This window comes from Zea mays, chromosome 1 (genome assembly GCF_902167145.1).
Source record: "Zea mays cultivar B73 chromosome 1, Zm-B73-REFERENCE-NAM-5.0, whole genome shotgun sequence".
Taxonomy (NCBI): Eukaryota; Viridiplantae; Streptophyta; class Magnoliopsida; order Poales; family Poaceae; genus Zea; species Zea mays.
The window spans coordinates 251755889-251768488 of record NC_050096.1 but is presented as its reverse complement, the minus strand read 5'-3'; positions in this window follow the sequence as shown (position 1 = coordinate 251768488).

Here is a 12600-nt window from a genome sequence, read left to right as displayed (position 1 = left end):
AGCGGGTAATACAAACTTTCTTGCGGTCTTCCACAAGATTTGGAGACTCACAAGAGACACCTAGTCGTCTAAGAGCTAGAAGCTCCAAGAGTAATGAATCCACAAAGAACTCGATGTAGTACCAAAGCTCGAATCAAGAAGAGCAAGAGAGATTTGGAGATGAAGCACAAAAACCGTAGCTCTCAAACTCACTCAAAGATTTCTCTCCAAAGATTTGAAATGGGAGAGGCAAGAGGTGTGTGAGAGAGAGTGGGAGGTGTTTCTCAGGTTAGAAATGGAGTTTTGGGTCGTGCTCTCCTGTGGGGAAGAGTGTGGGAGGTGTATATAAAGGTGCCCACAAAAGCAGGTGGCCGTTGGGGAAAGTTGGCTAAAAACCGGTTGAACCGGTTTGTAAACCGGTTGAACCGGTTTCCACCAGGAAGAACTCGGTTCACTGACCTACTCAGCCGGAGAGTCAACCGGACTCAAAACCGGTTGAGCCGGGCTCAAATCCGGTTGAACCGGTTTTCCCAAAATCTGCACACGACTTTTTCTGACAGGACTGACTGGCAGACTGGCAGTGACAGAGCGGAACAGTGCAGAAACCGGTTGAACCGGTTTTAGGTCCGGTTGAACCGATTTTTGAACTGCTGCACAGATTTTGAGAAAACAGAAGTGAAACTAGGGTAAAATGGAAGTTTTAGATCAAGGATTTTGAGCTTTAGTACCAACACCAACCTTCTTTTTGGATCCCCCTTGATAGTACGACGATTCCTATACTCAAGTTAAATAAAATATAATTAAGTAAACTCCTTGAGTCATTGGTGTCTCAAGTGTGATTTCTCCATGGTGTTGCTTCATAAGGATCACAAACATCTTTGTCTCACCTTTTGAAGCAAACACAAATCGAGCCTATGACTTGTGCCATTTCACCATATATGAGTTCAAATCATGGCTTCAAGTCACCTTACTGATGCATCAACATGTTGTAACTCTTCATAGCTGATTAGTTCATCGACTTAGTGCAAGTACTCTCTTCTTCACCTTAGCCATGGTACCTCGGTCTACAAGCCGTCGCTTGGCCTTCACCTTCGCTTAGTTCCTCGAAGTCCTTTCCTTGCTATCTTCACCCTATCAAGCCATTCTTGAGTCACATCCTATTGAGCATCCATTGAGAGAATCATTTCTTCAATATTGTGAACCTTGCTTGAATGTCATCTAGATATAACTGCTAAGATCAATCAAGCTCTAGTTTGATTCTCATATATTAATATATGGACTAATAGTAATATGGTCAAGTCAATTCATGATTCCTCATATCTTATTCACTTTGGCTTGACCAATCCTCTTAATCACTTCAACCTCTATTATGATCATATTTATGCATAGTGATTTCTCAGGACTTGTCCATATATTCAAACCAATATAGAGACCATATTATATCCATTTGCATTGTCTCACTGGTTATTTGACCTTGTGTTGAACTTTGTTCACTGATCATTATACACTATTCAAGTATGTTCATCATACTGAATTCCCTGTTCAACACTTAGCAAATTTGTTAGACCTTTAAATGTGTTGTTATCCAAATCACCAAAACTCACAAAAGGGATGAATGCACTTTCAGCAACAATGGCCTGCGGCAATGTAATCGGCTTCAGCGGTAGAAAGAGCGACAGAATTTTGCTTCTTTGAAGCCCAAGACACCATAGATCTTCCCAAGAACTGGCAAGTCCCTGATGTGCTCTTTCTATTAATTTTACACCCTGCCCAATCAGCATCGGAATACCCAATTAAATCAAAAGTGGATCCCCTGGGGTACCAAAGGCCAAACTTAGGAGTATAAACTAAATATCTCAAGATTCGTTTCACGGCCCTAAGGTGAACTTCCTTAGGATCGGCTTGGAATCTTGCACACATGCATACGGAAAGCATAATATCCGATCGAGATGCACATAAATAGAGTAAAGAACCTATCATCGACCGGTATACCTTTTGATCTACGGATTTACCTCCCATGTCGAGATCGAGATGCCCATTGGTTCCCATGGGTGTCTTGATGGGCTTGGCATCCTTCATCCCAAACTTGGTAAGAATGTCTTGAATGTACTTTGTTTGGCTAATGAAGGTGCCCTCTTGGAGTTGTTTTACTTGAAATCCTAGAAAATACTTCAACTCCCCCATCATAGACATCTCGAATTTTTGAGTCATGATCCTACTAAACTCTTTACATGTAGATTCGTTAGTAGACCCAACTATGATATCATCAACATAAATTTGGCATACAAACAAATCATTTACAAGTGTTTTAGTAAAGAGATTAGGATCGGCTTTTCCGACTTTGAAGCCATTAGCGATAAGAAAATCTCTTAGTCATTCATACCATGCTCTTGGGGCTTGCTTGAGCCCATAAAGCGCTTTAGAGAGTTTATAAACATGGTTATGGTACTCACTGTCTTCAAAGCCGGGAGGTTGCTCAACATAGACCTCCTCCTTGATTGGTCCATTGAGGAAGGCACTTTTCACGTCCATTTGATAAAGCTTAAAGCCATGGTAAGTAGCATAGGCAAGTAATATACGAATTGACTCAAGCCTAGCTACGGGTGCATAGGTTTCTTCAAAATCCAAACCTTCGACTTGTGAATATCCCTTGGCCACAAGTCGGGCTTTGTTCCTTGTCACCACACCATGCTCATCTTGCTTGTTGCGGAAGACCCACTTGGTTCCTACAACATTTTGGTTAGGACGTGGAACTAAATGCCATACCTCATTCCTTGTGAAGTTGTTGAGCTCCTCTTGCATTGCCAGCACCCAATCCGAATCTTGAAGTGCTTCCTCTACCCTGTGTGGCTCAATAGAGGAGACAAAAGAGTAATGTTCACAAAAATGAGTAACACGAGATCGAGTGGTCACCCCCTTATGAATGTCGCCGAGGATGGTGTTCACTGGGTGATCTCGTTGGATTGCTTGGTGGACTCTTGGGTGTGGCGGCCTTGGTCCCTCATCATCTTCCTTGTCTTGATCATTAGCATCTCCCCCTTGATCATTGCCCTCCTCTTGAGGTGGCTCTTCTTGATCTTCATCTTCACCATCCTGAGCTTGATCCTCATCTTGGGTTGGTGGAGATGCTTGCATTGAGGAAGATGGTTGATCTTGTGCTTGTGGAGACTCTTTGAATTCCTTAGGACACACATCCCCAATGGACATGTTCCTTAGCGCGACGCATAGAGCCTCTTCATCATCTAGCTCATCAAGATCAACTTGCTCTACTTGAGAGCCGTTAGTCTCATCAAACACAATGTCACAAGAAACTTCAACTAGTCCAGTGGACTTGTTAAAGACTCTATATGCCCTTGTGTTTGAATCATATCCTAGTAAAAAGCCTTCTATAGCCTTATGAGCACATTTAGATTTTCTACCTCTTTTAACAAGAATAAAGCATTTGCTACCAAAGACTCTAAAATATGAAACATTGGGCTTTTTACCGGTGAGGAGTTCATATGATGTCTTCTTGAGGATTCGGTGAAGATATAACCGGTTGATGGCGTAGCAAGCAGTGTTGACCGCCTCGGCCCAAAACCGATCTGAAGTTTTGTACTCATCAAGCATGGTCCTTGCCATGTCCAATAGAGTTCTATTCTTCCTCTCCACTACACCATTTTGTTGTGGCGTGTCAGGAGAAGAGAACTCATGCTTGATGCCCTCCTCCTCAAGAAAGCCTTCTATTTGTGAGTTCTTGAACTCCGTCCCTGTCGGGGACCATAATTAGGGGTACCCCCAAGACTCCAAATCTCAGCTGGTAACCCCCATCAGCACAAAGCTGCAAAGGCCTGACGGGTGCGATTAAGTCAATGCTCAGTCCACTCAAGGGACACGATCTCGCCTCGCCCGAGCCCAGCCTCGGGCAAGGATAGCCGACCCCGGAGGATTCACGTCTCGCCCGAGGGCCCCCTGAAGCAACAAACACACCTTCGGCTCGCCCGAGGCCCAGTCTTCACCGAGAAGCAACCTTGGCCAGATCGCCACGCCGACCGACCGTATCGCAGGAGCATTTAATGCAAGGATTGCTTGACACCTTATCCTGACGCGCGCTCTTCAGTCGACAGAGCGGAAGTGACCGCAGTCACTTCGCCGCTCCACTGACCGACCTAACAAGAAGACAGCACCGCCTGCGTCGCTCCGACTGCTGTGCCACTCGACAGAGTGAGGCTGACAGTAGCCAAATCAGGCCTCAGGCGCCATAGGAAGCTCCGCCTCGCCCGATCCTAGGGCTCGGCCCCCGTCTCGGCCTCGGACGACGAACTCCGCCTCGCCCGACCCCAGGACTCGGACTCAGCCTCGGCTCCGGAAGACGACGAACTCCGCCTCGCCCGACCCCAGGGCTCGGACTCAGCCTCGGCCCCAGAAGACAACGAACTCCACCTCGCCCGAGCCCAGGGCTCAGACTCAGCCTTGGCCTCGAACAACGGTCTCCGCCTCGCCCGACCTGGGGCTCGGACTCGACCTCGACCTCGGAAGATAGACTCGACCTCGACCTCGGAGGAGCCTCCGCCTCGCCCGACCCAGGGCTCGGACCGACCACGTCACAGGGGGAGCCATCATTACCCTACCCCTAGCTAGCTCAGGCTACGGGGAACAAGACCGGAGTCCCATCTGGCTCGCCCCGGTAAACAAATAATGATGGCGCCACGCGTGCTCCATGACGACGGCGGCTCTCAGCCCCTTACAGAAGCAAGGAGACGTCAGCAAGGAGTCGACAGCCCCGACAGCTGTCCTTCCGCAAGGCTCCAGCGCTTCCCCGACGGCCACGACATCACATGAATAGGGTGCCAAAACCTCTCCGGTTGCCACGACGGCATGTACTTAGGGCTCTAGCTCCTCTTTGCTAGACACGTTAGCACACTGCTACATCTCCCATTGTACACCTGGGCCCTCTCCTTACGCCTATAAAAGGAAGGTCCAGGGCTCTCGTACGAGGAGGTTGGCCGCGCGGGAGGACGGGCCGGCGCGTATAAGCCTCTCGCTCTCTCTCTCTCTCCCACGCGGACGCTTGTAACCCCCTACTGCAAGCGCACCCGACCTGGGCGCAGGACAACACGAAGGCCGCGGGTTTCCCTTTTTGCCTGTCTCCTTTCCCCCCTCCGTGCTCCGTCTCGTGCCGACCCATCTGGGCTGGGACACGCGACGACAATATACTCATCGGTCCAGGGACCCCCCGGGCTCGAAACGCCGACAGTTGGCGCGCCAGGTAGGGGCCTGCTGCGTGTTGACGAACAACTTCCCGTCAAGCTCCAGATGGGTAGTCTCCAGCAACCTTTCCAACCCGGGACGATTCTCCGTTTTGGGAGTCTTGAGTTCATGTCCCTCGACGGCAGCTACGACATGATACTCCTTCCTCCGCCGCACGACAGCGACAATGGCGGCCGACAGCCCGCCCGCTGGCGGTGGAATCAACGACGTCTTCCCCACGTGGCGGAAGAACAACATTCGGGTTTGTCCCGTCGCCTCCCCCACCGACGGAGGAGGAGGCGGGGCAACCATGGCCAAGCAGGAGGCGGCACCTCGTCGGCTGTCGAGCGAGTCGACGGCATCGGCGCCCCAACGGGGGACACGTCGGGCGACGACCTCGCGTTTGAGACGAAGACGAGCGTCGTTTCCCCGCAACACGCCAACTCCAAGCGAACGAACGACGCCAGCACGCTCGCGAGGAACTTGCTGGGCGTCACCCTCGTACCTGAGACGATGGTGCAGTCTGCCCCTGACGCGACTTCGTCACCGCCTATCGACCAAGAGGTACCGACCGATTCTCATCTCGTGCCTTTTGGATTCAGCTTCGACCCACCAAGCGACCTTGCTTCGATGGAAGCTTTCATTGAGGCATGTACCAACCCTCCGGGGTATCATGTGCGGTCACCCTGGGACCGGCTGACGGCCGTCTCGACCTACGGACCCTCGAGTTCCGAGGAAGATGACGAGCCCGATTTTTGTTGGGATTTCTCCGGGCTCGACAACCCCAGTGCCATGCGGGACTTCATGACTACATGCGACTACTGCCTTTCTGATTGTTCCGACGGTAGCCGCAGCTTCGGCGACGAGGACTGCGGCCCAAGTCGTGAATGTTTCCACGTCGATCTAGGGGGTCCTGGCGAAGGCAACCATCTTGGTATACCAGAAAACGGTGATCCCCCTAGGCCTGCACCTCGCGTTGACATCCTTCGGGAGCTAGCTGTGGTCCCAGTCCCTGCGGGGGGTCAGGACGCACAGCTCGAGCAAATCCGCGAGATGCAGGCCAGGCTCGACGAGGGAGCAGGAACACTTGAGTCGTTCCGGCGGAACATCGGACAGGAATGAGCAGACCAAGCTCTGGCCGGAGAAGCGCGTCATATACCCCAGGGCATCCAGCACCGCATTACCGACGACGTCAGGGCAAGGCCGCCACCGGCTTCCAGTGGGGTCGGCCAGAACCTGGCTGCAGCAGCAATACTACTCCGCGCGATGCCGGAACCATCAACCACCGAAGGGCGGCGTATCCAGGGAGAGCTCAAGAATCTCCTGGAGGATGCCGCGGTCCGATGGGCCGAAAGCTCTGCCTCCCGAAGGCAGGGGTACCCCTCGGAGCATCGCGCCGCGACTTCCCGATTCATGCGGGAAGCCTCGGTCCACACCGGGCGCATGCGCAACACGGCGCCTGCGGCCCGAGTCGCCTCGACAACGAGCACCACCACTGCAACCGTCGAGCCCACCTCGACGAGAGGGTGCGCCGAGGCTACCACCCCAGGCGTGGGGGATGCTACGACAGCGGGGAGGATCGGAGTCCTCGCCCGAACCACCCGGTCCGCAGGCTTTCAGCAGGGCCATACGACAAGCGTCGTTCCCGACCCGGTTCCAAACCCTGACTACAATCACAAAGTACTCGGGGGAAACGAGGCCAGAACTGTGGCTCGCGGACTACCGGCTGGCCTGCCAACTGGGTGGAACGGACGATGACAACCTCATCATCCGCAACCTCCCCCTGTTCCTCTCCGACACCGCTCGAGCCTAGCTGGAGCACTTGCCTCCGGGGCAGATCTCCAACTGGGACGACCTGGTCCAAGCTTTCGCCGGCAACTTCCAGGGCACGTACGTACGCCTTGGGAACTCCTGGGATCTTCGAAGCTGCCGCCAGCAGCCGGGAGAGTCTCTCCGGGACTACATCCGGCGATTCTCGAAGCAGCGCACTGAGCTGCCCAATGTCACCGATTCGGATGTCATCGACGCGTTGCTCGCCGGCACCACCTGCCGCGACCTGGTGAGCAAGCTGGGTCGCACGACCCCCACCAGGGCAAGCGAGCTGATGGACATCGCCACCAAGTTCGCCTCTGGTCAGGAGGCGGTTGAGGCCATCTTCCGGAAGGACAAGCAGCCCCAGGGCCGCCAGCCGGAAGATGTCCCTGAGGCGTCCACTCAGCGCGGCACCAAGAAGAAGGGCAAGAAGAAGTCGCAAGCGAAACGCGACGCCGCCGACGCGGACCTTGTCGCCGCCGCTGAGTGCAAGAACCCTCAGAAACCTCCCGGAGGTGCCAATCTCTTCGACAAGATGCTCAAGGAGCCGTGCCCCTATCATCAAGGGCCCGTCAAGCACACCCTGGAGGAGTGCGTCATGCTTCGGCGCCACTTTCACAAGGCCGGGCCACCTGCGGAAGGTGGCAGGGCCCACAACAATGACAAGAAGGAGGATCACAAGGCAGAGGAGTTCCTCGAGGTCCACGGCTGCTTCATGATCTACGGCGGGCCAGTGGCGAACGCCTCGGCTCGGCACCGCAAGCAAGAGCGTCGGGAGGTCTGCTCGGTAAAGGTGGCGGCGCCAGTCTACCTAGACTGGTCCGACAAGCCCATCACCTTCGACCAGGGCGACCACCCCGACCGCGTGCCGAGCCCGGGGAAGTATCCGCTCGTTGTCGACCCCGTCATTGGCAATGTCAGGCTCACCAAGGTCCTCATGGACAGAGGCAGCAGCCTCAACATCATCTACGCCGAGACCCTCGGGCTCCTGCAGATCGATCTGTCCTCGATCCGGGCAGGCGCGGCGCCTTTTCACGGGATCATCCCCAGAAAACGCGTCCAGCCCCTCGGACAACTCGATCTGCCCGTCTGCTTCGGGACTCCCTCCAACTTCAGAAGGGAAACCCTCACGTTCGAGGTGGTCGGGTTCCGAGGAACCTACCACGCAGTGCTGGGGAGGCCATGCTACGCCAAGTTCATGGTCGTCCCCAACTACACCTACCTCAAGCTCAAGATGCCGGGCCCCAACGGGGTCATCACCGTCGGCCCCACGTACCGACATGCGTATGAATGCGACGTGGAGTGCGTGGAGTACACCGAGGCCCTCGCCGAATCCGAGGCCCTCATCGCCGACCTGGAGAGCCTCTCCAAGGAGGCGCCAGACGTGAAGCGCCATGCCGGCAACTTCGAGCCAGCAGAGACGGTTAAGTCTGTCCCTCTCAACCCCAGCAATGACGCCTCCAAGCAGATACGGATCGGCTCCGAGCTTGACCCCAAATAGGAAGCAGTGCTCGTCGACTTTCTCCGCGCAAACGCCGAAGTTTTCGCGTGGAGTCCCTCGGACATGCCTGGCATACCGAGGGATGTCGCCAAGCACTCGCTGGATATCCGAGCTGGAGCCCGACCCGTGAAGCAGCCTCTGCGCCGGTTCGACGAAGAAAAGCGCAGAGCCATAGGCGAGGAGATTCACAAGCTGATGGCTGTAGGGTTCATCAAAGAGGTATTCCATCCCGAATGGCTTTCCAACCCTGTGCTTGTGAGAAAGAAAGGAGGAAAATGGCGGATGTGTGTAGACTACACTGGTCTGAACAAAGCATGTCCGAAGGTTCCCTACCCTTTGCCTCGCATCGATCAAATCGTGGATTCCACTACTGGGTGCGAAACCCTGTCTTTTCTCGATGCCTACTCCAGGTATCACCAAATCAGGATGAAAGAGTCCGACCAGCTCGCGACTTCTTTCATCACACCTTTTGGCATGTACTGCTACGTTACTATGCCATTTGGTTTGAGGAATGCAGGTGCGACATACCAAAGGTGCATGAACCACGTGTTTGGCGAGCACATTGGTCGAACGGTCGAGGCTTACGTCGATGACATCGTAGTCAAGACGAGGAAAGCCTCCGACCTCCTCTCCAACCTTGAAACGACATTCCGGTGTCTCAAGGCGAAAGGCGTAAAACTCAATCCCGAGAAGTGCGTCTTCGGGGTCCCCCGAGGCATGCTCTTGGGGTTCATCGTCTCCGAGCGGGGGATCGAGGCCAACCCGGAGAAAATCGCGGCCATCACCAACATGGGCCCCATCAAAGACTTGAAAGGCGTACAAAGGGTCATGGGATGCCTTGCGGCTCTGAGCCGCTTCATCTCGCGCCTCGGCGAAAGAGGCCTACCTCTGTACCGCCTCTGAAGAAAGGCCGAGTGCTTCACTTGGACCCCTGAGGCCGAGGAAGCCCTCGGGAACCTGAAGGCACTCCTCACGAACGCGCCCATCTTGGTGCCCCCCGCTGCCGAAGAAGCCCTCTTGATCTACGTCGTCGTTACCACTCAGGTGGTCAGCGCCGCGATCGTGGTTGAGAGACAAGAAGAAGGGCATGCATTGCCCGTCCAGAGGTCGGTCTACTTCATCAGTGAGGTACTGTCCGAGACCAAGATCAGCTACCCACAAATTCAGAAGCTGCTGTACGCGGTGATTCTGACGCGGCGAAAGTTGCGACACTACTTCGAGTCTCATCCGGTGACTGTGGTGTCATCCTTCCCCCTGGGGGAGATCATCCAGTGCCGAGAGGCCTCGGGTAGGATTGCAAAGTGGGCGGTGGAAATCATGGGCGAGACAATCTCGTTCGCCCCTCAGAAGGCCATCAAGTCCCAAGTCTTGGCAGACTTTGTGGCTGAATGGGTCGACACCCAGCTTCCAGCAGCTCCGATCCAACCGGAACTCTGGACCATGTTTTTTGACGGGTCGCTGATGAAAACAGGGGCAGGCGCGGGCCTGCTCTTCATCTCGCCCCTCGGGAAGCACCTCCGCTACGTGCTGCGCCTCCATTTCCCGGCGTCCAACAACGTGGCTGAGTATGAGGCTCTGGTCAACGGGTTGCGCATCGCCATCGAGCTAAGGGTCCGACGCCTCGACGCTCGCGGTGACTCGCAGCTTGTCATCGACCAAGTCATGAAGAACTCCCACTGTCACGACCCGAAGATGGAAGCCTACTGCGACGAGGTTCGGCGCCTGGAAGACAAGTTCTACGGGCTCGAGCTCAACCACATCGCCCGACGATACAACGAGACTGCGGACGAGCTGGCTAAGATAGCCTCAGGTCAAACAACGATTCCCCCGGACGTCTTCTCCCGAGACCTACATCAACCCTCAGTCAAGACCGACGACACGCCCGAGCTCGAGAAGGCCTCGGCCCAGCCCGAGGCACCCTCAGCTCAGCCCGAGGCACTCTCAGCCCCCGAGGGTGAGGCACTGCACGTCGAGGAAGAGCGGAATGGGGTCCCGCCTAATCGAGACTGGCAGACCCCGTACCTGCAATATCTCCACCGAGGAGAGCTGCCCCTCGACCAAGCCGAAGCTCGGCGACTGGCGCGGCGCGCCAAGTCGTTTAATCTTGCTGGGGGATGGGAAGGAGCTCTACCATCGCAGCCCCTCCGGCATCCTCGAGCGATGCATATCTATCGCCGAAGGCTAGGAGCTCTTACAAGAGATACACTCGGGGGCTTGCGGTCATCACGCAGTGCCTCGAGCCCTTGTTGGAAACGCTTTCCGACAAGGTTTCTACTGGCCGACCGCGGTGGTCGACGCCACTAGAATTGTCCACACCTGCCCAGGGTGTCAATTCTACGCAAGGCAGACCCACCTGCCCGCTCAGGCTCTGCAGACGATACCCATCACCTGGCCGTTTGCTGTGTGGGGTCTGGACCTCGTCGGTCCCTTGCAGAAGGCACCCAGGGGATATACGCACCTGCTGGTCGCCATCGACAAATTCTCCAAGTGGATCGAGGTCCGACCCCTAAACAGCATCAGGTCCGAACAGGCGGTGGCGTTCTTCACCAACATCATCCATCGCTTTGGGGTCCCGAACTCCATCATCACCGACAACGACACCCAGTTCACCGGCAGAAAGTTCTTGGACTTCTGCGAGGATCACCACATCCGGGTAGACTGGGCCGCCGTGGCTCACCCCATGATGAATGGGTAGGTAGAACGTGCCAACGACATGATTCTGCAAGGACTCAAGCCGTGGATCTACAACGACCTCAACAAGTTCGGCAAGAGATGGATGAAGGAGCTCCCCTCGGTGGTCTGGAGTCTGAGGACAACGCCGAGCCGAGCCACGGGCTTCACACTGTTCTTTATAGTCTATGGGGTCGAGGCCATCTTGCCCACAGACTTAGAATACGGTTCCCCGAGGACGAGGGCGTATGACGACCAAAACAATCAAACCAACCGAGAAGACTGACTGGATCAGCTGGAAGAGGCTCGGGACATGGCCATACTACACTCGGCGTGGTATCAGCAGTCCCTGCGACGCTACCACACCCGAGGGGTTCGGTCCCGAGACCTCCAGGTGGGCGACTTGGTGCTTCGGCTGCAACAAGACGCCCGAGGGCGGCACAAGCTCATGCCTCCCTGGGAAGGGCCGTTCGTCATCGCCAAGGTCCTGAAGCCCGGGACATACAAGCTAGCCAACAGTCAAGGCGAGGTCTACAACAACGCTTGTAACATCCGACAGCTACGTCGCTTCTACCCTTAAGATGCTTTCAAGTTGTTTGTACACCTCGTTCACATACCAAGCCTAACCATCAAGGAAGGGTCAGCCTTGCCTCGGCAAAGCCCGACCCTCCCTCGGGGGCTAGAAGGGGGGAACCCCCTCTGCGTCAAAATTTTCCTCGAAAAAAGTCTTCCATCAAAAAGACTTTCGCGTCTCCCGGCTATATCAGTAACAGGACCCCAAGAAACGAATAAGGGTGCATGTAAGTGGCAAGGCCGACCGAGCCGACGGATTCCTACGCCTCTGGGATACAGATACCTCACTCGTCGCCTACCACGAAAAATAACTCTTACTTGGGTAAGCAATCCTGCTACTGACAAACGAGTCCGGATACGCAAAACTGGAGGAAAAGAGACACAACCTTATATTACGATGATAAAGTGTTCGGGCCTCGGCGGCCGCAAAAGACACACATGCATTCAAAATAAACTACTCCGGCAGAATCAGGCGTCGCCCGGAGAAGGAGCCGCGCCCTCGGCTTCGTCTCCACCCTCGGCGAGATCGGCCTCAGCCTCGGACGATGGCGCGAGCGGGAGGATCTCTGCCTCGAAGGTGGTTGCCAGCACCGCGCTTGGGCCCGCGGCGGCCGCGTCAAGCCTCTGGACTTCGGCCAGGCCAGCTTCATCTTCGTCAGGAAGGCAATACCCCTCGCTGACCCGCTCCAGATCCACGTCATAGTGGGAAGCGAGCACGGCGAATGCCTGCCTGACGCCGTGATGCAGCGCCTCGCGGAGTCTGCCGCGCGCATGGTCACCCAAGGCCTGCAGGCGACTTTGAGGGGAGCTTCCCGAGGGGACGTCGTCGAAGCCAA